At 41.1% G+C, this 23,524-nt stretch overlaps 1 protein-coding gene and 1 long non-coding RNA gene across 8 annotated transcripts in view; one reads left to right on the top strand and one right to left on the bottom strand.

Moving 5' to 3' along the window:
- Nucleotides 1-23,524, top strand: part of LOC103347276 (uncharacterized) — a 366,450-nt gene that overhangs the window by 2,129 nt on the left and 340,797 nt on the right.
- LOC138845444 (uncharacterized) lies at nt 775-9,149 on the bottom strand. Of its 7 annotated transcripts, none has more exons than XR_016221872.1 (4): nt 8,927-9,149; nt 8,398-8,503; nt 1,556-1,632; nt 775-1,294 (listed from the first exon to the last, which is right to left on the bottom strand). It is a non-coding gene; the product is annotated as an uncharacterized LOC138845444 (long non-coding RNA). The 7 variants fall into 7 exon arrangements; XR_016221873.1 differs by having other exon boundaries at nt 775-1,290; XR_016221874.1 differs by having other exon boundaries at nt 775-1,234.

Raw genomic sequence — 23,524 nt, 5'->3', positions numbered from 1 at the left:
ATCAGAGGCTAAATACAAAGGAAAAACTCTACACATGTAAACCTTGTGGAAAATCACTCAGTTTTAATTCACCTTATGAATGTAATGACTATGGAAAAGCTTTTGGACAAAAGTCAAACCTTATAATGCATGAGAGAATTAACACAAGGGAGAAACCTCATGAATATGATGACTGTGAAAAAGCCTTTACACAAAATTCACACCTCATAAACAATCAGCAAATTCACACAGGGCAGAAACCTCATGAATGTAATGACTGTGGAAAAGCCTTTGGTCTTAAGTTCCAACTCCAAATGCATCAGAGGATTCACACAGGGAAATAAATTTAAAATTTGTATGACTGTGGAAAAGCCTTTTTGTATAAATTATACCTCATATTGAAACAGAATTCATACAGGGCAGAAACCTTATGAATCTAATGAGTGTGGGAAAACCTTTTGTTAAATCATAGCTCATGTCACACCAGAGAATTAACACCGGGGAGAAACCTCATGAATTCAATGACTGTAGAAAAGCCCTTCGCAATAAGTCACATCTGAGAATGCATCAGAAAATTCACATGAAGAAAAGCCTTTTGAACATAATGACTTGGAAAGCTTTTTTCCATAATTCAGCCCTCATTGGACATCATCTAACTCATATAGGAGGAAAACCCTTTGAATATAATGCATATGGGGAATCTTTTATCTATAAGTAACACCTCATAAAACATCAGAGAATTCACATGGGGGAAAAACCTTATGAATGGAATGAGTGTTGGAAAACTCTGCCAAAATCACAATATCAGAGAATTTATTACATGGTGGAAATCTTGTAATAAATGTGAGAAAGACTTTTGTCAGAAGTAATACCTCGTAACACATGTAGTTGAAACAAGGGAGAGAACTTAAGAATATAATGAATGTGAAGGACTTTTCCCAAAATCAACATAACCATTGTGACAAAGCCTTTTGCTGGAAATTATATCCCATACAATAGGGACTCCCATAAGAAAGAAAGGTCAGGACCAGCACTGTGGTGTAGTGGGTTAAAGCCCTGGCCTGAAGCACCGGCATACCATGTAGGCACTGGTTCTAGTCCCAGCTGCTCCTCTTCTGATCCAGCTCTCTGCTATGGCCTGGGAAAGCAGTAGAAAATGGCTCAAGTCCTTGGGCCCCTGCACCCATGTGGGAGACCCAGAAGAAGCTCCTGGCTCCTGGCTTTGGATTGCTGCAGCTCCAGCCATTGCATCCGTCTGGGGAATGAACCAGCAGATGAAAGACCTCTCTCTCTGTACCTCTCTCTGTAACTCTATCTTTCAAATAAACAAATTGTTAAAAAAAAAGGAAGAAAGGTCAAAAATATTAGTGACAAAAAGTCATTTGTTAGAAATCGATCATTATGCATCAGAGAATTTACACAAGGGGTTTCTTAGGAGTGTAATGAATGTGGAAGTATATTTTAATGGAATTCAGGCTTGCATAAATATGCAACTCAAAAAAGGTGATATCCATCAAGTGCAGTAGATGTGAAAAAACCATAGCCAGCACCATGGTGCAGTAAGTTAATCCTCTACCTGCAGTGCTGGTATGCCATATGGGTGCCAGTTCTAGTCCCAGCTGCTCCTCTTCCAATCCAGCTCTCTGCTGTTGCCTGGGAAAGCAGTAGAAGACAGTCCAAGTGCTTGAGCCCCTGCACCTGCATGGGAGACCAGGAAGAAGCCCCTAGCTTCTGGTTTTAGATTAGTGAAGCTGTGGCTGTGGTGGCCATATGGGGAGTGAGCCAATAAAGTAAGACCTTTCTCTCTGTCAAATAACTAAACAAAAACCCTTAAAAAAGAAATTAAACATCAACAAACACCAGAGTATTCATACAGCAAAATATCAATTAAATGAATGTGAAAAAATTCTTCTGCCATTAATCAATTCACATTGAAGAGACTCAGAAATGAGAAAATACATGCGTAGAAAAGTTATGTACTATATGTCATCTCCCAATGGTTACCTGACAGTTCACAGAAAGAAAAAATTCCATGACTATATTGTAATGGGAAATATCATTATTATTAGGCAGACTTCCACAAAACATAACAAGATTATAGAGAGAAGTCCCTGAAATATAATTTGTTTGGAATTCTTTGGAGGAATCACACCTTAGCAAGTATTGGGCAGTTTCTGTGACAAATTGTGATAGAGAGTGGTTAACCATTGTTCAGAAATTTTTTCTCTTATACAACCTGCTTTTTTGGTTTCTCTTTGTGAACGGGATCAAGTATATGAACTGAACTATGCTCTCTTGTGTAAATTTTAATAAATATTTAAAAGTAGAGTAACAGTTATTGCAATAGTTATTTGGAATACCATCTTCATCAATTACAGCTACTTGTTTTATGTCTGCTTTTTTGTCCACCCAGGATTCTTTCCCCACATTATTGTAGTGCAAACCAGTGATGTGACCATAGGTATATCAAGTGACACATATTCCAGCCATAATAGTGTACCCCAGCCCTGGATAATAAATGTTGTGTGAAGCACAAGGGAATGAGTTTGTGATGACTTATATATCCATGATAAATTTCAACTTACCTGTGTGCGCATCTGGATTAGACTCCACTACCCAAGGTCTATTTGAATATGCAAGTAGATGTTGTCCCACACATCACCCTCATTCTTAAAAGGGACAACCTCAAACCCTATAAGTTGCAACACTCATCTTTTGAATTTTCCTGTATTACTGAGTGCATAATGCCTTTTTCATTCATGAAATTCTTCATTCAATTCCTAATTTCCTTGAGACAAGAACATGGATTCAAGTCTATCCAGGTGGTACCCATTGCAACAGAGAAGCAGGAGCATAAATGTCCACTTTTTTAAAAAGGTTTATTTATTTGAAAATCAGAGTTACACACAGAGAGAGAAAGGTCTTCCATCCACTTGTTCACTCCCCAATTAGCCACAATGGCAGAAACTGCTGATCTGAAGCCAGGAGCTTCCTCCTGATCTCCCATATAGGTGCAGGGGCTCAAGCACTTGGTCCTTTTTCCATTTCCGAGGCCATAGCAGAGAGCTGGATTGGAAGTGGAGCAGCCGGGTCTCAAACCGGCACCCATATGGAATGTAAGCACTTCAGGCCAGGGCATTAATCTGTTGCACCACAGTCCTAACTCCTCTAGTATAATTTTGTATTAATTTAACTTTACTATAATTTTTATAACCTTTTTTTGTTGTATTATTCCCTGCTCCTACAGGTGACCCTCATTTTTATTGAAAATGTGTGTTTTTATCCCTTCCAATTTACAAAGTTCTTTATTTATGTAAATCTAATTTATATTCAGTTCATTCCTGAGGATACCCTCAGGAGGAACACTTTACCTAGGTTGCATGGCCATCCCTTGGTAACAGGGCTACAAATGCTATGATGCATCTAGCGGTAATAGCTCTTATATTTCCCATCTAGATAATAGGTGTGCATTAATCCATTCCACCTCCATTACTACACATTAGAAATAGCTCTTCATCCCTGTTTAAGTACCCACAGCTTCTTACAAGTGTTCATCATATTAAATCTTATTATAAACAGATTTAATAGAAAATGGTGTGGCTGCTTGTAGTTTCAGTGAGGTTGAGTGATTTGCTGGACTGCTGTTTTATCTGGGTTATCTTTCATATTACTTAGAACTAATTTTTCACAATATAGCTTGCCTGAGCACTTTTTCTAGGCTCCCAGCTAAACAGGTGTTTGAAGACTAGATTTAATGTTAATTCTCATAGTACAACTCATTATGGACAGAGGTCTCACATGGGGAGCACAGATCCTTATGTGGTCTTTGCGACAGAGCAGATATTATACACACCTGTTTCAGTACTCAGGCACTGGGCTCCATTGAAGAGAAGAGCTCAGCTGAACAGAATATAACTCCCTTCTGATTAAAAAAAGGAGAGAGAAGACTTAACATGCCAAACCTGGTTGTGTCACCTTAGGCATACCCTTTACCCTTGAGAACTCACCAGAGCTCTCTGGCCACACCTACTACAAGCCTCTAGAGATTCACTGAAAGCAGAAAGTCCATTTATCTACAGTTATAATACAATGATAAAAACTGCCACAGCAGAAAAAAAAAAAATGAGTATCTCCTGAAATGCCGAGCAAATGCAAGAATCCAAGAAACAAGAATAAGGAAGACATCATGATGTTCCCAAAAGAGTACGACACATAAATATTAGATCATGAAGATGATGAGATAGAAGAAATGCAAGAAATGGAACTCAAAAATTTGATCATAACATTAAAAAGAAGTAATTAAAAGCAAACACACAAAGTACTGAAACCCATGAAGAACATGAAAGAAAATCTCTCGCATGAAATTGAAATTATAAGGAGGGATCAAAGCAAGATGAAGAATTCAATAGGACATGAAACTGAGATATTAAAGAGAAATCAAAGTGAAATGAATAATTCAATAGAACAAATAAAAAATCCAGTGGAGAGCCTTAAAAATAGAATCAATGAAGCAGAAGAGAGAATATCAGACATAGACAGAGCACAGGGAAGTATACAGTCAAACCAAAGACAAGAGGAAATTAGAAATCTAAAAAACACTGTTGGGAATCTACAGGATACTATTAAAAAAAAAAAAAAAAAACTCATGTTCTAGGAGTTCCTGAAGGCATGGAGAGAGAGAAAGGATTAGAAGGCACTTTTAGTGAGATACTAGCAGAAAACTTTCTGGGTTTGGAAAAAGGAAGAGATGTCCAAGTACAGGAAGCACACAGAACTTCGAATAGACATGACCAGAAAACATCCTTGCCATGACACATTGTAATCAAACTAACCACAGTGAAACAAATAGAGAAAATTCTAAAATGTGCAAGAGAGAAATGCCAGATTACTTTCATAGGATTTCCAATTAGACTCACAGTAGACTTCTCATCAGAAACCCTGCAGGTTAGGAGAAAATGGCAAAATCTAGCCCAAGTCCTAAGAGGAAAAAACTGTCATTCCAGATTATTATACCCTGCAAAGCTCTCATTTGTGAATAAAGGTGAAATGAAGACCTTTCATAACAAACAGAAATTGAAAGAATTTGCCACCACTTGTGTGGGGAAATTAGACACAGGAGGCAATTCAAAGATGGCTCCTGCAGGGAAATTAGACAAACGTGGCAATTCAAAGATGGCGCCCAAAGAAAGGTGGGTGGTACCCAAAGTCATTTACCACCAAAGCTGATTGGCCACGCAGCATCAGGAGAGGTGACAACTGATGATGAGTGTACAGACATATGGCTGGTCCTGTAAAAAGTCACCCTGTAAAATGACCTTTTAAGTAATTGGTTGGTCCTTATGCCCTGCCCCAGTAATCCTGTGGTCTTGTGCTTTAAAAGGCTTTGTTATGCACGCAATAAACTGAGTTCTTGCTTCCTTGACTTGACTCTCCACTGCATCTGTCTCTGGGATCGGGAGGCTGAGGAACAGGTGAGCAGTGCACTTACCTTTCTTTGGACTCAGTCCATCCTTGTTAGGGTGGACTAAGACCCTGCATCTGGCACCCAACGTGATGCATGACCAGTAGCTTTTCAGCCGAAGCTAAGCGGTCTCTCAGGATAAGTGAAACATTCAGTATGGGTGATGCAGTTTCATCCCCAAAGGACCAGGCCTTAAAGGCCTTATGCTATATGTTTGAAAGTGTCTGGGAAGCTGTCATAACCCTGGCCCTTTGGATTCAGATGGCCAATCTCTTTTCTTGGAACACTTTGTCATGGGTGGAAAAACTCACCCTTGAGAGGGAGAGACACTTTGATACCACCCGTAAAACATCCTTCCACCCAGATGCTATACCCCCAACTTCCAAGGGTGAGAGGGAGAAGGAGGCAGCGCAGGACTCGGGAGAGCATACTAGGCCCTAAAGCAAGCCTCAGCAAATTCAGAAAAATCAAAATCATACGATGCATCTTCTCGGACCACAATAGAATGAAGCTGGAAATCTGCAAATCAGGAATCTCTAGAGCATATGCAAACACATGGAGACTGAACAACATGCTCCAGAATGAACAGTGGGTCACAGAAGCAGTTAAAAGAGAATTCAAAAAATTTTCTGGAAGCAAATGAAGATAACAACACAACATATCAAAACTTAAGGGATACAGCAAAAGCAGAGAAAATTCCATGCACTACTGAGAAGAAAGCCTATTCTGGAACTGTAGGATGAAAAGTTCTGTAGATATCTCTTAGGTCTATTTGGTCTATAGTGTTGAATAAATCTGCTGTTTTCTTGTTGATTTTCTTTCTGATTGATCTATTCACTACTTAAGGGGGTATAATGAAGTCCCCCAATTCTATTATATTGGAATCTAAGTCTCTCTTTAAATCCCTTAACATTTCTTTTAAATAGGCAAGTGGCCTATAATTATTTGCATATACATTCATAATAGTTACATCTTCCTGGTGAATTGATCCCTTAATCATTATATAGTATCTTTTGCCTCTGTTAACAGTTTTTTTTATTAAAGTTTATTTTGTCCTATATTAAGATGGCTACACCAGCTCTCTTTTGGTTTTGATTGCACAGAATATCTTTTGCAACCTTCACTTTCAGTCTGCATGCAACTTTGTTGGAAAGATGTATTTCTTGCAAACAGCAAATAGATGGGTTTTGCTTTTTAATCCATTCAGCTAGTCTGTGCCTTTTAACTGGAAAGTTGGGGCTATGTGCATTCAATGTGACTATTCATAAGTAACAACTTTGCCATATTTCTGTGTGTACCAACAACATCATTAAGCATCTTTGCAGGGCTGGACAATATCACCTTTCCTCACAACCCCTGTCCTGAATCAATCATTGTGATGTACAGTTTACATCCTCCTATCACTTTTCTCTTGTATTTATATACACATGTCTATAGAAATATGCAGTGAAGGGAAGACAGATTTCATGTGGATTTGAGTTTGGAATACTACAATATTAAATATTACATTAAACCCCAAAATAATCCAATATGTACTTTTAAAAATATCAGAAATCATATAACTTTCTTATGTAGTATAATTGAGTTATGAATATAGCTCACTTATCATGGAATTCATGAACTAAAAATATACATACAATTCATTCCTTTCCAGTTCTTGGTAGCCATCTCTGCTGCCAATTTAGAACATTTTAGCACCTCTAAAAGAAAGTAGGAGGTGGGGGCAGTTGGCCTAGTGCTCAACATGCTGCTGGGGACACCCAGATCACATAGTGCCAGGGTTTGAGTGCCATTTCCACTGCTGGTTGAATTCAATCTTCCTGCTAGTGGAAACCCTGGGGACACATCCAGCAGGCAACAGCTCAAGTGACTGGGAACCTTAAGCCATTTGGAGACCTGGATTTAGTTCCCAGCTCCCAACTTTTAAAAAGTTGTTTTAAAAATAATCAATTTGTTAAAAAGAGAGAGAGAGAAAGGGAGAGAGAGAGAGAGAGATCGGAAGAGAGATTATCCACCCAGTAGTTCACTCACCAAATGCCTACTACATCTAAGACTGGGCCAGCCTGAAGCCAGAAACCTTAGATTTCAATCTGTGTTTCCATGCAGATTGCAGGAACCCATGTACTTACTAAACATCGCCTACTACGATCACCTACTGCCTCCCATGGTGTGCACCAGCAAGAATATGGAATTGGAAGAGCAAGGTTCAAACTCAGCTACTCTCTGATATGGAATGTAGACATCCCAAACAATTTAACTACTACACCAATCATCCATCTCAGCATAAAAATTTTATATTAGAGTATCAAGTAGATGTTACCTCCTTTCCTCTCATGGAAAACATTTACAAACAGACAACAAACCTTTGAAATATTGATTTTCCATGGGAGAAAATGGTTTATAATGCTGTAAGTTTCAGGGTAGAAGTTGGCATCTGGCTACTTGGGGAGATCTCTGCACATTTATGGGTTTGTTGTCAGACTTAGTGCTCTGAATTGGAAATGATTTGTCCCCTCTGAAACTCATGAGGAAATTTAACCCCAATTGTGAGATATTAAAAAGTGGGTCCAAGGACCAGTGCTGTGGCCTAGCAGGTAAAGCTGCCACCTGTGGTGCCCGCATCCCACATGGGCACCAATCCAGCTCTCTCTTATGGCCTGGTAAAGCAGTAGAGGATGGCCCAAGTCTTTGGGCCTCTGCACCAGAGTGAGAGACCCAGAGGATGCTCCTGGCTCCTGGCTTCGGATCAGCCCAGCCAGTTGTGGCCACATGGGGAGTGAATCAATGAATAGAAGACACCTCTCTCTCTAGCTCTCTCTCGCTCTCTCTCACTCTCGCTCTCTGCTTCTCCTCTTCTCTGTGCGTAACTCAGACCTTCAAATAAATAAATGAATCTTAAAAGGGAGGGGGAGTCCAGGTCAGACTTCATAAGAGGTGACTAGGATAAATCCACTCACGTGATTAACGGGTTAATGGCTGATCTCCTCGGGGTATCCCATGAAATCCACTTTGGATTGGCCACTCTCCGTGGCCCTGTATTTGTCCCTGAGCCACCTCAGGCCTCTGCCAAAAAAAAAAAAAAGGACACCGCCAGACGCTGCTCAACCTCGGACCAAAACCTTGAGCCAAATAAACCGCTTCTACCACCCACCCGGCGTGGGACGCTGTGCTCAGGTAACAGCAGAAGGACTCAGTGCCCCAGGAAGAGCTACTCCGAGAGAACCCGGCGGTGTACCTGAGACTCCACTCCCCGTGCAGTTAGAAAACTCAGGGCAATCAGGCACCCTGGGCAGAGAGAGGGGCAGGAGGACCCGCAGACCACAGCTCCTCCCCACAGTGCAGTCCACAGTCTCCCTGAGGACCAGCCCGCCCTAACTGCACAAACAGGGCAGACCTGGGGCTGCGGTCCCTGGGCGGAGTCCGCACGGGCAGAAGCCCGGGTCCTGGCCACCAGCGCAGCTCCCACCCGGTGGGCCCCACACTCACCATTTCCTCGCTTCCGCGGCATTCTGGGGTCCGTGGGCGGCTCCTGCGGTGCAGGAAGGTCACACAGCGCAGCCCCTGAGGCACCTGAGCCCGCTCAGCAGCAGCCCCGGGGACCCCTCCCAGCGCTGCCACAAAGAAAGATCCCGCGGGGCTCCGCAGGGTCACCCTGACGTGCCTGATTGGACAGTGGCCGCAGCCGGCCGCGCGACGTCACAGAAGGTGCAGCCAATCAGAATCCCCTAGGCTGGGGCGGTTCCTTGGGGCGGTGCCTGGTAACAGGGGAGGTGGGGCTCAGACTGAAGCCGCCGTGTTCTCCGGCCCGGGTGCTCAGGCAGCAGGGGGCGCTGTCCCTGCTCTGGGCACCTCAGCTTCTGGGCGCCCTCAGCTGTCTGCGGTCCTGCTGGATCCTGTGAGTCCAAGCTTGCTTCCTGAGAGCTGCAGTTTACAAGATGCTTGCTGAACGCGTGCCTTTCCCGCAGTCTTGGCTTGCTGTTGTTAGCTCATCTGAAGGTTTGTAAAGCTGTTTATCTGAATGTAGTTAAAGATATCCCATGGACTACTTCATCTTTCATTTCTCTTACAGGGATGTGTTTGTGAGTCTCTGTTTTGTCCTTCAAATCGTTTTCTGTTTATTTCCTGCTGGTGAATAGTATACCAGTTGATGGCATATATTGACTTTCTACCCAGTAATCTTGTTTAATTTTGTTAATATTTTCTGTTATATCTGAATTATGTTGGATTGTCTGTTGATAATGGCATCACCCACATATATTGACAATTTTGTTGCTTAAAAGTTGGTCCTTTCACCCAGTATTTCCTTTTTATTAATTTACCTGACCACAACTCATGTACAATCTTGAAGAGAAATAATGAGAACAGAGAGCTTTGTCTAGGTCTGCTTCCAGAGAAAAAGATTTCAATGTTCTGTGTCAATTATGCTGTTTTTAATAGGCTCACTAGTAGGTAAGCTTAGTTGGAATAATGAAGTTGCTGTGATGTACTATTCTAACAGCTTCTTATTTAAGGTTAGATACCAAATTTGATTAAGTATTCTAATCTAAGGGATTATATAACTTTTTCTTGTATTTTTACTTACACAGATAATCGACACTCATTTTTAATTGTTAACCACCTTTGCATCTTTTAGTATATCCAGCCTGTTATTAATATATGACTTTACATATTGTTTAACACAATAATTTTTCTTAGCATATTTGTATTGCTTTTTATTCAAGAGATGTTCCTTAAATTCCTTTTTATTTCATGTCCTTATTTGATTATGTCATCAATAGACTGTTGGATGTACAAGGGACATCTTTACTGCATTATATGATGATACTACTGTAGGCTTCATAAGAGCAGGTCAAGGTAATCTTTATTTTCCCAAAGAAACTGTTTATTTAATGAGTACAAATTTCATAAGTACAACCTTAGAAATATAGTAATTCTTCTGATCATGCTCACCCTTCACCCCCACTCCCACCCACATCCTCCTCCCTCTCCCATTCTCACCCATTCTCCATTAAGAAAAAAAAGAACTCTCTCCACAGTCAAGAAAAGTGCTGTTCAAGTCATTGCTTCTTAAAGTGTCAATTTCACTTCTACAGATTTCCTTTCAATTTATTTATTAGTTATCACAGTATATTTCCCTTTTGGAATGGCTTATTTCACTAAGTATGATGATTTCCAGATTCATCCATTTTGTTGCAAATGACAAGATTTCATTTTTTAACCACTGTGAAGCATCCCATAGAGTACATATCCCATAATTTTTTTATCCAGTTTTCAGTTGACAGACATTTAGTTTGATTCCATGTCTTAGCTATTGTGAACTGAGCTTCAGTAAACATGGCGGGAGAGGGTGCAGATAACTCTTTTATTTGCTGATTTCATTTCCCTTGGGTAAATTCCCAGAAGTGGGATGGTTGGGTCATATGGTAGGTCTATATTCAGATTTCTGAGGTATCTCCAAACTGATTTCAATAATGGTTTTACCAGTTTACATTCCCACCAACAGTGGATTAGGGTACATTTTTCCATACATCCTGACCAGCATTTTTGGTTTGTTGATTTCTGCATGAAAGCCATTCTAACTGTGTTGAAATGAAACCTCTTTGTGGTTTTGATTTGCATTTCCCTTCTGACTAGTGATCCTGAACCATTTTTCATGTGTCTTTTGACCATTTTGGATTTTCTCTTTTGAAAATTATCTGTTTAAATCTTTGGCCTATTTCTTAAGTGGGTTGTTTAGTTTTGTTGCTGTGGAGATACTTGATCTATTTATATATTCTCATTATTTATCCTTTATCACTTGCATTGTTTGTAAATAATTTCTCCCATTCTGCTGGTAGCCTCTTCACTTCCCTGGGTGTTTCTTTTGCAGTACAGAAGCTTTTCCATTTGATATAATCTCATCTGTTGATTTTTGGCTTTGATTGCCTGTGCCTCTGGGATCTTTTCCAAGAAAGCTTTGCCTTTGCCAATGTTTTACAGGGTTTCCCAAATGCTCTCCAGTAATTTGATAATATCAGGTGATAGATTTAGGTCTGTAATCCATTTGTAATTGGTTTTTGTCTACGGTGTAAGGTAGGGGTCCTTCTTCAGATGCCTGCATGTGGAAATCGAGTTTTCCCAGCACCATTTGTTGAAGAAACTGTCTTTGCTCCAGAGATTGGTTTTAGCTCCTTGGTCAAATAAAATTTGGTTGTAGATGCTTGGATTGATTTCTGATGTTTCTATTCTGTTCCACTGATCTATCCATCTGTTTTTGTACCAGTACCAGGCTGCTTTAATTATAACTGCTTTGTAATATGTCTTGAAATCTGGTATTGTGATGTTCTTTGTCTTTTTATGTATAAGGTTGCTTTAGCAATTCAAGTTCTCCTATGCCTCCAAATGAATTTTAGCATCATTTTTTCTAGATCTGAGAAGAATTCCTTTGGTATTTTGATTAGTATCACATTGAATCTGCAAATTGCTTTTGGAAGAATGGACATTTGATGATATTGATTCTTCCAAACCATGAACATGGGAGATTTTTCCAATTTTTTGTGTCTTCTATTTCTTTTTTAATGTTTTGTAATTCTCATCATAGAGATTTTTGACATCCTTGGCTAAATTTATTTCAAAGAATAATATTTTTTGGTAGCTATTGTGAATGTGACCGATCTTAGAAGTTCTTTTTCAGTCATGGCATTATCTGTATATACAAAGGCTGTTGATTTTTGTCTATTGACTTTGTATCCTGTTACTTTGCCAAAGTCTTCTATGGGTTCCAATAGTCTCTTGGTGGAGTCTTTTGCATCCCTTATATATAGAATCATGTCATCTGAAAATAGGGATACTTTGACTTCCTCATTCCTAATTTGAATCCCTTATTTCTTTTTGTTGTCTAATGACTCTGGCTAAAAGTTCCAGGACTGTATTGAATAGCAATGGCAAGAGTGAATATCCTTGTCTGGTTCCAGATCTCAGTGAGAATGCTTACAACTTTTCCCCCATTCAATATGTCACTGATGGTTGATTTGTCATAAATTGCCTTGATTTTGTTCAGGAATGTTCTTTCTATACCCAGTTTGCTTAGAGTTTTCATCATAAAAGGGTGTTGTATTTTATCAAATGCTTTCTTTGCATCTATTGAGATAATCTAATGGTTTTTCTTCAACAGTTTGTTAATGTGATGTATCACATTGATTGTTTTGCAAATGCTGAACCATCCTTGCATACCAGAGATAAATCCCACTTGATCCGGGAGAATGATCTTCCTTATGTGTTGCTGGATTTGAAAGGCTAGAATTTTGTTGAGGATATTGCATCTGAGTTCAGGGAAATTGGTCTGTAATTCTCTTTCTTTGTTGTATCTTTTCCAGGTTTAAGAATTAAGGTGATGATGGCTTCATAAAAAGAATTTGGGAGGATTCCCTCCTTTTCAATTGTTTTGAATAACTTGAGAAGTGGTGTTTTTTAAATATCTGGAAGAATTCATCAGTGAAGAAATTTGGTATGAGCTTTTCTTTGTTAGGAGGGCCGTTATTACTGATTCAATTTGTGTCTTGGTAATGGGTCTGTTTAGATTTTCTATGTCTACATGGTTCAATTCATGTGGGTTGTTTGTGTCCAGGAATCTACCCAATTCTTTAAGGTTTCCCAGTTTGTTGGCATGCAGCTCTTTGTAGTAATTTCCGATGATTCTTTTTATTTCTGTGGTGTCTGTTGTTACATTTCCTTTGTCTTTTTTTTGACAGGCAGAGTTAGACAGTGAGAGAGAGACAGAGAGAAAGGTCTTCCTTCCGTTGGTTCACCCCCCACATAGCCACTAAGGCCGGCGTGCTGTGCCATTCCAAAGCCAGGAGCCAGGTGCTTCCTGCTGGTCTCCCATGCGGGTGTAGGGCCTAAGCACTTGGGCCATCCTCCACTGCCTTCCTAGGCCACAGCATAGAGCTAGACTAGAAGAGGAGCAACTGGGCAGAACCGGCACCCCAACCGTGAGTAGAACCCATAGTGCCAATGCTGCAGGCAGAGGATTAGCCTAGTGAGCCCTGGTGCCAGTTGGTTATTTAAATTTTTTATAGTTATTGTTAATGGGATTGATCTTAGAAGTTTTTTCTCAACCATGACATTGTCTGTGTATACATTGGCTATTGATTTTTCTGTGTTAATTTTATATCCTGACACTTTACCAATCTCTTTTTTGAGTATCAATGGTCTCTTCTTGGAGTCCTTTCTTCCCGTATATATAGAAACATGTCATCTGCAATTAGGGATAGCTTGATTTCCTCCTTCCCAATTTGCATGCTTTTTATTTCTTTTTCTTGCCTAATGGCTCTGGCTAAAACTTCCAGGATATTGTTGAATAGTAACGGTGAGAGTGGGAATCGTTGCCATATTCTATTCTTAGTGGGAAAGCTTCCAACTTTTCCCTATTAAGTAAGCGGCTGGCTGTGGGTTTGTCATAGATTGCCTTGTCTCAAGGAGTGTTCCTTCTATACCCAAGTTGCTTAAGGTTTTCATCAAGAAAGGATATTGTATTTTATCAAATGCTCTCTCTGCATCTGTTTAGATGTCATAGGGTTTTCATTCTTCAGTTTGTAATGTGATGTATCACATTTATTGATTTGTGAATGTTGAAACATCCCTGCACACCAAGATTAAATCCCACTTGGTCTGGGTGAATGATCTTTCTGATTGTGTTGTTTGATTCAATTGGCTAGTATTTGGTGAGGATTTCTGCATCTATGTTCATCAGGGAAATTGGTCTATAGTTCCCTTTCTCTGCTGTATCTTTTTCTGGGTTTAGGAATTAAGGTGATGCAGGCTTCATAAAAGGAGTTTGGGAGGAGTCTCTCCCTTTTAATTGTTTTGAATAGCTTGAGAAGAATTGAAATTAGTTCTTTCTTTAAATACCTGTTAGAATTCTGTAGTGAAGCCATTTGGTCCTGGGCTTTTCTTTGTTGGGAGGGCCTTCATTATTGATTCAATCTCCATCTTGGTTATCAATCTTTTTTGGCTTTGTATGTCTTCATGGCTCAATTTTGGTAGGTTTATGTGTCCAGGAATCTATCCATTTCTTCTAGGTGACCCTATTTGTGGGCATACAGATCTTTGTAGTAATTCCTAATAATTTTTATTTCTAACACAAATATATTTAAGAGAATTTCTCACTGTCAATTGAGAAAATTGACATGCTTAGCTTATTACCTTGATCAAAGGCGATCTAGTGTTCTATCTACTCATTAGAAGAATTTTCATGGAGCTGAATGTAATTCAAAAATCTATCTGTTCCAAAAGCATTTCCATGTCAAAGACATAGACTCTAGAATCCTCAATTATCTGCTCTCTTACTGTTTCACATCATTATATATTATATGAAATATAATATGCAATTAGATTTTTAAAAAATATACTTATTTATTTCAAAGGAAGAGTGATAGGCTATTTCCCATCAGTTGCTTCATTCCCCGAAAGGCCTGCAATAGCATGGCTGGGTAAGCCTGATTCAGGAGCCAGTAATTTAGTCAGTGTTTCCCATATGGTTGATAGATGTCTGATTAATTAGACCATCACCTGCAGCCTCTCAGGGTGTGCATTCATAATAGGGGCTCTCTGAGGGGTCAGACCTGTGGCAGAGCAGATAAAGCCGCTGCCTGTAATGCTGGTATTCCATATGGGCACAGATTCAAGTCCCAGCTGCTCTGCTTCTGAGAGATCTCCCTGCTAATGTGCCTAAGAAAGCAGCAAAAGATGGCCCAAATTATTGGTTCCCTGAACCCACATGGGATATCTAGAAGAGGCTCCTGGCTTGTGGCTTCAGATCCACCCTGCCCCAGCTGTTGCAGCCATCTGGGGATTGAACCGGTGGATGGAAAATCTGCTTCTCTCCCACCCCTAACTCTGCCTTTCAAATAAACAAAATAAACAATTTTTAAAGGCACTCTGATATAGGAGTGTTCCAAGTAGCATTGTCAAATGCTTGTCCCTGTAATCAGTAAAATAAAACTCTTTCTAATAGAGAGCTGTTCAGAAATTCATGGCCTCAGAGAACATCAGTAGTTTACACTTATTTCAAGTTAAGACTAACATTCTTGCAGAAATTATCTGAATTTCTTATCAGAACAAGTCAAACTCCACAAAGCAGAAGGGTCTCTATGCAAACTCATGGGGGCACCTTTTATAACCATTTAGAACTTGGACAGAGCAAAAGTGTTCATCATGTTTTCTTTAACTTACATAGCTATTGTACATAATGAGGGAGAAAAATTTGTTGACGATGTCATAATGTGATTACATTGATCTTGAGCTTAATTCAGATTAAGCAGACTATGCCTTTTAGATCATAAAGCTGATGCAATCATGAACTTTAGAATAAAGGAGATCACAACTTGTGCAAAGTGTCTGAAAATCTGAGTCCTCAAATGTAGTGACTACAACATCAATGAGTCAGTCATGGAAATTTTCCAACTATTTTATCCCTTTTGCAGTAAGTTACACCCTCCTTTGTCTTAAAAAAAGATTTTGGGGCAGTGCTGTGGTATAGTGGGTAAAGCCACCGCCTGCTGTGCTGGCATTCCATATGGGTGCTGGTTCAAGTTCTGGCCACTCCACTTTCAATCCAGCTCTCTGCTATGGCCTGGGAAAGCAGTGGAAGATGGCCCAAGTCCTTGGGCCCCTGCACCTGCATGGAAGACCTGGAAGAAACTCCTGGCTCCTGGCTTCAGATCGGTGCAGCTCTGGCCTTGGCAGCCATCTGGAGAGTGAACCAGTGGATGGAAAAGTCTCTCTTTGTCTATCCTTCTCTCTGTGTGTGACTCTCACTTTCAAATAAATGTTTTTTAAAAAAGATTTTTTTTTCTCAGCTCATTTAAAAGTCAGAGCAACAATGAGGGGGAGACAAATATATTTTTCATTCACTGGTTCACACTGCAATGGCTACAACAGCCAATGCTAAGCCAGTCTGAAGAAAGGAGACAGGAACCCCATCTAGGTGGCACAAACTCAAGTACTTGGGACATTATCCCATACCTCCCAGGGGCATTACACAAACCCGAATTGGAAGCCATAAAGTAGCCAGGACTCAAACCAGGCACTTTGAATTGGGATGCTCAGATCTCAACCTCTGAATCACACCCAACCCATGATCTAATTTTTAATTTTCAGGTTACTAGGCACAGGGCACCAGCATTTTGAGAACAGTAGGTTATTGTATACAGCAACTCTCTGTTGATTTGTTTAAGAGGTTAATTGAATTATGGTTCTGCAGCTAATTTTTCTGTGATTAGTCTAAAGGGAATAAACCAAAATAAACAAGAAAACATCAGTAGTTAAGATGGTCGTTGGGGGGGGGGGACAGTGTTGTAAAGTGGAGGGTAAAGCCACCACCTACAATGCTGGCATCCCATAATGGGCACCAGTTCATGTACCAGCTGCTCCATTTCTGATCCAAGTCTGGGCTAATGGCCCAGGAAAACTGAAAATGGCCCAGTTGTTTGGGGCCCTGCCACTCACATGGGAGATTGGCAAGCAACTCCTGGCTGCTGGCTTCAGCCTGGCCTAGACCTGGCTGTTGCACCCGTTTGGGGACTGAACCATTTAATGGAACACCCCCTCCCATCTCTTATCTCTGTGTGACACTTTCAAATCAATCAATCTTTAAAAAAAGATGTTTGGGATGTGCCTGCATTCCATATTGGAGGGCTTAGAGTTTAAAACTGTCTCTGCTTCCTATTTCAGCTTCCTACTAATGCACACCTTGGGAAGCAGCAGATGATGGATCAGACCCCTGATATCCTGCCACTCATGTGAGTAACCAAGATTTATTTCTATTTTTTAAATTTTGTTGACAGGTAGAGTTATAGACAGTGAGAGAGAGAGAGACAAAGAGAAAGTCTTCCTTCTGTTGGTTCACTCCCCAAATGGTTGCTATGGCTGGCCCTGGGCCGATCTGAAGCCAGGAGCCAGGGGCTTCTTCCTGGTCTCCTATGTGGGTGCAGAGGCCCAAGCACATGGGCCATCCTTCACTGTCCTCCCTGGCCACAGCAGAGAGCTGGACTGGAAGAGGAGCAACCAGGACTAGGACCCGGTGCCCATATGGGATGCCGGGACTACAGGCAGAGGATTAACCAAGTGAGCCATGGCGCTGGCCTCCAAGATTGATTTCTGGGTGCTTAGCTTTAACCTCACCCAGTCCTGTTTGTCATAGGCATATGTGAAGTCGATAGGAGAGATCACTATCTGTTGTCTCTTTGTCTCTCAGCCTTTCACATAAGTAGATACTGTTTGATTATCTTTGTAAGTGATCAGGAATGTGTTTGAAGCAAGAAGATAACTTAGTTTTAAGAAATGAGATATAGGCCGGTGCCGTGGCTCAATAGGCTAATCCTCCACCTAGCGGCGCCAGCACACCGGGTTCTAGTCCCAGTTGGGGTGCTGGATTCTGTCCTGGTTGCCCCTCTTCCAGGCCAGCTCTCTGCTGTGGCCTGGGAAGGCAGTGGAGGATGGCCCAAGTGCTTGGGCCCTGCACCCCATGGGAGACCAGGAGAAGCACCTGGCTCCTGGCTTCGGATCAGCGCAGTGCGCCGGCTGCAGCATGCCAGCCGTGGCGGCCATTGGAGGGTGAACCAATGGCAAAGGAAGACCTTTCTCTCTGTCCCTCTCTCTCACTATCCACTCTGCCTGTCAAAAAAAAAAAGAGAAATGAGATATAGAAAGGATCCTGTTTTATTATAAAATGAAGTGTGAAGTTTATATTTGTTACAGCAAGCTTTTGGCCGAAACATAATGCAAATGGTCACATTTTACATGTCAGAAAAAACCTAAAAACAAAATGCTTGAGCTTTTTCTGACCCTCCCCTAGCAGGTTGTTTTGTGAGCAGCCTGGTTTTTTTCTCTGATAATAGGTCACTTTATTCTGTTTCAAGATTTTTAAGAAATACAATCATAAGAGAACCAAATATCTTGAAATGCCAAAAAAGTATTTAGGTTTCTTGCCCCTGTGCTCCTAAAGGAATGCTGGGAGTGTTTTTTCTATTAGTTATAGGGATTCTCTTAAGGTATACCAGCTGCCTGTTTTGCATTGTATTTGCAAAAATGCCTGTCGCATGAGGAAATCTTTTAAGATTTTTGGTTTGCAACATTTTTTTTTTTTTTTTGACAGGCAGAGTGGACAGTGAGAGAGACAGAGAGAGAAAGGTCTTCCTTTTGCCGCTGGTTCACCCTCCAATGGCCGCCGCTGCAGCCGGCGCACCGCGCTGATCCTGGCAGGAGCCAGGAGCCAGGTGCTTTTCCTGGTCTCCCATGGGGTGCAGGGCCCAAGCACTTGGGCCATCCTCCACTGCACTCCCTGGCCATAGCAGAGAGCTGGCCTGGAAGAGGGGCAACCGGGACAGAATCCGGCGCCCCAACCGGGACTAGAACCCGGTGTGCCGGCGCCGCAAGGTGGAGGATTAGCCTATTGAGCCACGGCGCCGGCTAAGTTTGCAACATTTTTTAAAATGATTCATTTATTTATTTATTTGAAAGTCAAAGCTACAGAGAGACAGAAAGACAGAGAGAAAAGAGAGAGAGAGCATCTTTCTTCCTCTGGTTCACTCCCCAGATGGCAGCAACAGCCAGAGGTGAACCAGGCCAGAAGCAGAAGCCAGGAGCTAGGCACTTCATCCAGGTTTCATGCAGATGCAAGCACCCAAAGACTTGAGTCATATTCCAATGCTTTTCTCATGCATTTAGCAGGGAGCTAGATCTGAAGTGGATCATCCAGTACCCATAGCCACATATGGTGGCTTAACCTGGTATATCATGCCTGTCTGGCTTTCAACTTTGGACCTCAAGATGTTTCCCTTCCTTTCACTGTCGCCTTTTTCCTTCCTTCCTTCCTTCTTTCCTTCTTTCCTTCCTTCCTTCCTTCCTTCCTTCCTTCCTTCCTTCCTTCCTTCCTTCCAGATTTATTCATTTTTTTAAACACACACACACACACACAGATCTATTCGCTAGTTCAATCTGCAAATGACTGCAATGGCCAGAGCTGGACCAGTCCGAAGCCAGGAGCCAGGACCTTCTTACATGTATCACATGTGGATGGAGAGGCTCAAACACCTGGGCCACCCTCCACTGCTTTCCCAGACACATTAGTAAGGCACTGGATCAGAAGGACCCACAGGTGCCTATATGGGATGCTAGTTTCACAGTATCACAGGTGGTGGTTTTACCCATTATGCTACAGTGCCAGCCCCTCCCTCTTTTGTTCTATTGCACCTTGAGCCAACACACCAGGCTACTTCTCCAATGTATAATAAAAGAATTGTTCCTATGTCTCAAAAAATGAATTATCTAAGGTAAATACGATCTTCCAGCTATAATGAAAGAAGTATGAAATGAAATATCAATGCAGTAATATTTTTAAATTGTATAGCATAAACACAGGTATTTTGTCAAATTATCATTCCACATGTGTAGGAAAAAGTGAGTGGTAACATGAAAATATGGGAATTCCCAGTGCATGGAAGAGGATATGAGATATTCATGGAGCATAAGAATGCTGTAATTTGCTAGATGCAATAGTATTTCTAGATGTATATTAAAATGATTTAGAGAATGATGAATCTAGTTAGACCAGGATAAATATCCTTGTCATATACTCTGTCAGATGCAGCCACAGGATTGGCAAACATTTTGAGTCACAAAGCTATCTTTAATCAGGAGACATAATGACTAAGAGTCTGCAGTCTTAGTAAAAATGTGGTAAAATAAGTAACTAGAATGAACTAGAAAGTCAAATTAAGAAGATGGAACTGGATCCAATAGAGAGGGAATTCCCTTGCAATGCCACCAATGAGTCATATGGGACAATAGTATGAATTAATTAGAAAGTGGCATTCCCAATAAAGCTTAGATCTGATGGGTGCCCCTGAAGATGAACATGTTTGGATTCTCAGTTTTGGAAAAAGGTAAACCTTGGGGCCGGTGCTGTGATGCAGTGGGTTAATGCCCTGGCCTGAAGTGCCAGCATCCCGTAAAGGCGCCGGTTCGAGACCCAGCTGCTCCACTTCCAATCCAGCTCTCTACTATGGCCTGGAAAAGCAGAGAAGATAGCCCAAGTCCCTGGGCTCCTGCACCAGTGTGGGAGATCTGGAAGAAGCTCCTGGCTCCTGGCTTCAGATCAGCACAGCCCCAGCTGTTGTGGCCAATTGGGGAGTGAATCAGTGGATGGAAGACCTCTCTCTCTATTTCTCCCTCTCCTCTCTCTGTGCAACTCTAACTTTCAAAATAAAAAAGAAGAAAGAAAAAGGTAGACCTGAAGCCAAGTTCCTGCCATGCCATACTACTTAGCCAAGTATTTTTGTTATATTGCTAAAGCTTTGAACTACCTTCTCATTTAGAATTAGATAATTAATCTGTAGTAGCAGATTTACATTATTCTACTAGTGTGGGGAGGCAGTGTTGTGGCTTATCAGGTAAATCCACTTCCTGTGATGCTGGGATCCCATATATACACTGGTTTATGCCCAGGCTGGGCACCAGCTGGTATCCTAGCTGCCTTATTTCAGGTCCAGGTCCCTGATATTGGCCTGGGAAAAGCAGCAAAGGATGGTCCAAGTACTTGGGCTCCTGCTACCCATGTGGAAGACCTGGATGAAGCTCCTGTCTCCTGGTTTTGGCCTGACTCACCCTAGCCATTGTGATTTTATTTATTTATTTGAGACATAGATTGAGAGGGAGAGAGAGAGAGAGAGAGAGAGAGAGAAATGTCTTCCACACACTCGTTCACTCCTCAAATGGCCACAACAGCTGGAGTTGGACCAATCTGAAGCCAAGATCCAGGAGCTTCCTCTGGGTCTCCCATGTGGGTGCAGGGGCCCAAGTGCCTGGGACGTCTTCTGCTGCTTTCCCAGCCATAGCAGAGAGCTGGATCAGAAGAGAAGTCAGAACTAGAACCAGTGCCCATATGGGAGCTGGGCTGCAGGTAAGGATTAACCTGCTGTGGTCAATGCATATGTGCATAAATTGATGACTGGACAAAGAAAATGTGACACACACACATTATGGAACACTACTCAGCCATAAATATAATGAAATCGGCCAGCACCATGGCTCACTAGGTTAATCCTCCACCTTGCGCTGCCGGCACACCAGGTTCTAGTCCCAGTCGGGGCACTGGATTCTGTCCTGGTTGCCCCTCTTCCAGGCCAGCTCTCTGCTGTGGCCCGGGAGTGCAGTGGAGGATGGCCCAAGTCCTTCGGCCCTGTACCCCATGGAAGACCAGAAGCACCTGGCTCCTGCCATCAGATCAGTGCGGTGTGCTGGCCGCAGTGCGCTGGCCCCAGTGGCCATTGGAGGGTGAACCAATGGCAAAGGAAGACCTTTCTCTCTCTCTCTCACTGTCCATTCTGCCTGTAATATATATATATATATATATATACACATATATATATAATGAAATCCTGTCTTTTGTAACAACATGAATGCAACTGAAGACATTATTCATAGTAAAATAAGCCAGTCCAAAAAGATAAACATCATACCTTTTTGCCTGACAAGTGGTATTTACTATTGAATATAAAAATGTGTAGTAATAAAGCTGCATCTTACAGTTTAAATATTATTTATAGCCCTTGTCTATATTGATGTGAGACAGCAGACTTTTATTGTTTAGATGGTGAGCATTAAGTTAGTGGTGAATTAAACATATGATTGCAAAGTAACTTGGAATTATGATATTGCAAAAATTAAAGAAAAAAGAAAGGAAAGAAATAAGCAATGAAGGAAGGATGGGGTATTGAGGCAGGGAGAGAGGATGGAAAGTATGGTTATCTTCTTAGAACTGCATCTATTAAATAAATGAACTCTGTTCTCTTTAAGCTAATAAAAAGAATGATTTGTTTGATCCAAGAAAGGGTTAACCAGATTAAAAAAAATAAAATGACCTCAAAATGGTGTACATTCAAGCAGAATATAATCAAAATGTTTTACTTTTCTTCCTCTCCTAATTTAGTTGTTTCATATAAAATCATAACTAGACTTGCTTTTAGTTCTTACTGACAGTATACCTAGATGCAATTTGTTTGAAATCATTTAAATTAGGTTATGAAAGATTTATTATCATTTTTAACCTTAGGAGAAAAGGGAGAAATAAAAAACTGAAGGTGGAGAAGGGTGTGTGTGTTCACTTTCCAATGGCCAATGAGAAACCCGTTGCTCTCAGTTTCCAATGCTTCCTTCTATTCTCTGCATACATAACTTTATTTCTAGCCCCTCAATATAGAACCATAAACTTTTCTCATAGATCATTCCCAGTGAGCAGTATCTCAGGTTGAAATTAAATCTCTCAATGGAGAATTCACCTCAGGATTTATAAATAGATAAATTAGGTCACGCTGGTGGCATCTGAGTTAGCTAAGCTCTTCTGATCAATTTAGGCTCTGTTAACATTAAAATAATTACAGATGGAATAACTCCTCTTCTGCAAGAGCATCTGGAGATGTGGGACAGTCTTTCATGAGTTCTTCTTGGATTAAAATTTACATTTTTCTTCTATTTGTTGCCAGCAGATTCATGCTATGAGGCTCAATGTTTGCTAAAGACAGAAGTTGGTAGAAGTATTCTCCCACTTTCTCTGCTTTCTTTGTGTAATAGATATGTAGTAAATAAATGTCTTTCCATCCCCTGCAAGTTGAGCAAAGCTTCACAGAGCTTTCTGTAGAGAAAGGACAGCATACACTCAATTTGTAAGAAAAATACATTAAAGGCCTACTGTTTTACTGTCATAAATCTTTTTCTGAAAAGAGAAACTTCCTGGAGCTGACCCACTAAGTGACAGAAAGTTCATGATTCAAGCAGCTCTCCTGTTTCTTGCCTCTTTCTGGATTCCTAAATGTAACATTCCTAGACAAATGTCATTTTGCTAGCCAGACTGACTATGACATAATAGCATATTTGATGAAAGCTATTGGACATTTATAGCACTGATTAGATGGGATAGCTGTTTTCCGACTCCTCCATTTCTGAGGTCAATGTCTCATTTGGTAAATCACTGTATACGTGGTATGAGTGATGCACCCCACAATGGCCACTGAAGACACAATTACAAAACCCTCCAGTTAACAGGCT

Source organism: Oryctolagus cuniculus, chromosome 15 (assembly GCF_051225735.1).
Source record: "Oryctolagus cuniculus isolate XC-2025 breed Fujian yellow rabbit chromosome 15, ASM5122573v1, whole genome shotgun sequence".
Classification (NCBI taxonomy): domain Eukaryota; kingdom Metazoa; phylum Chordata; class Mammalia; order Lagomorpha; family Leporidae; genus Oryctolagus; species Oryctolagus cuniculus.
The sequence above is the reverse complement of the archived record's forward strand: the minus strand, read 5'-3'. Positions and strand labels throughout refer to the sequence as shown.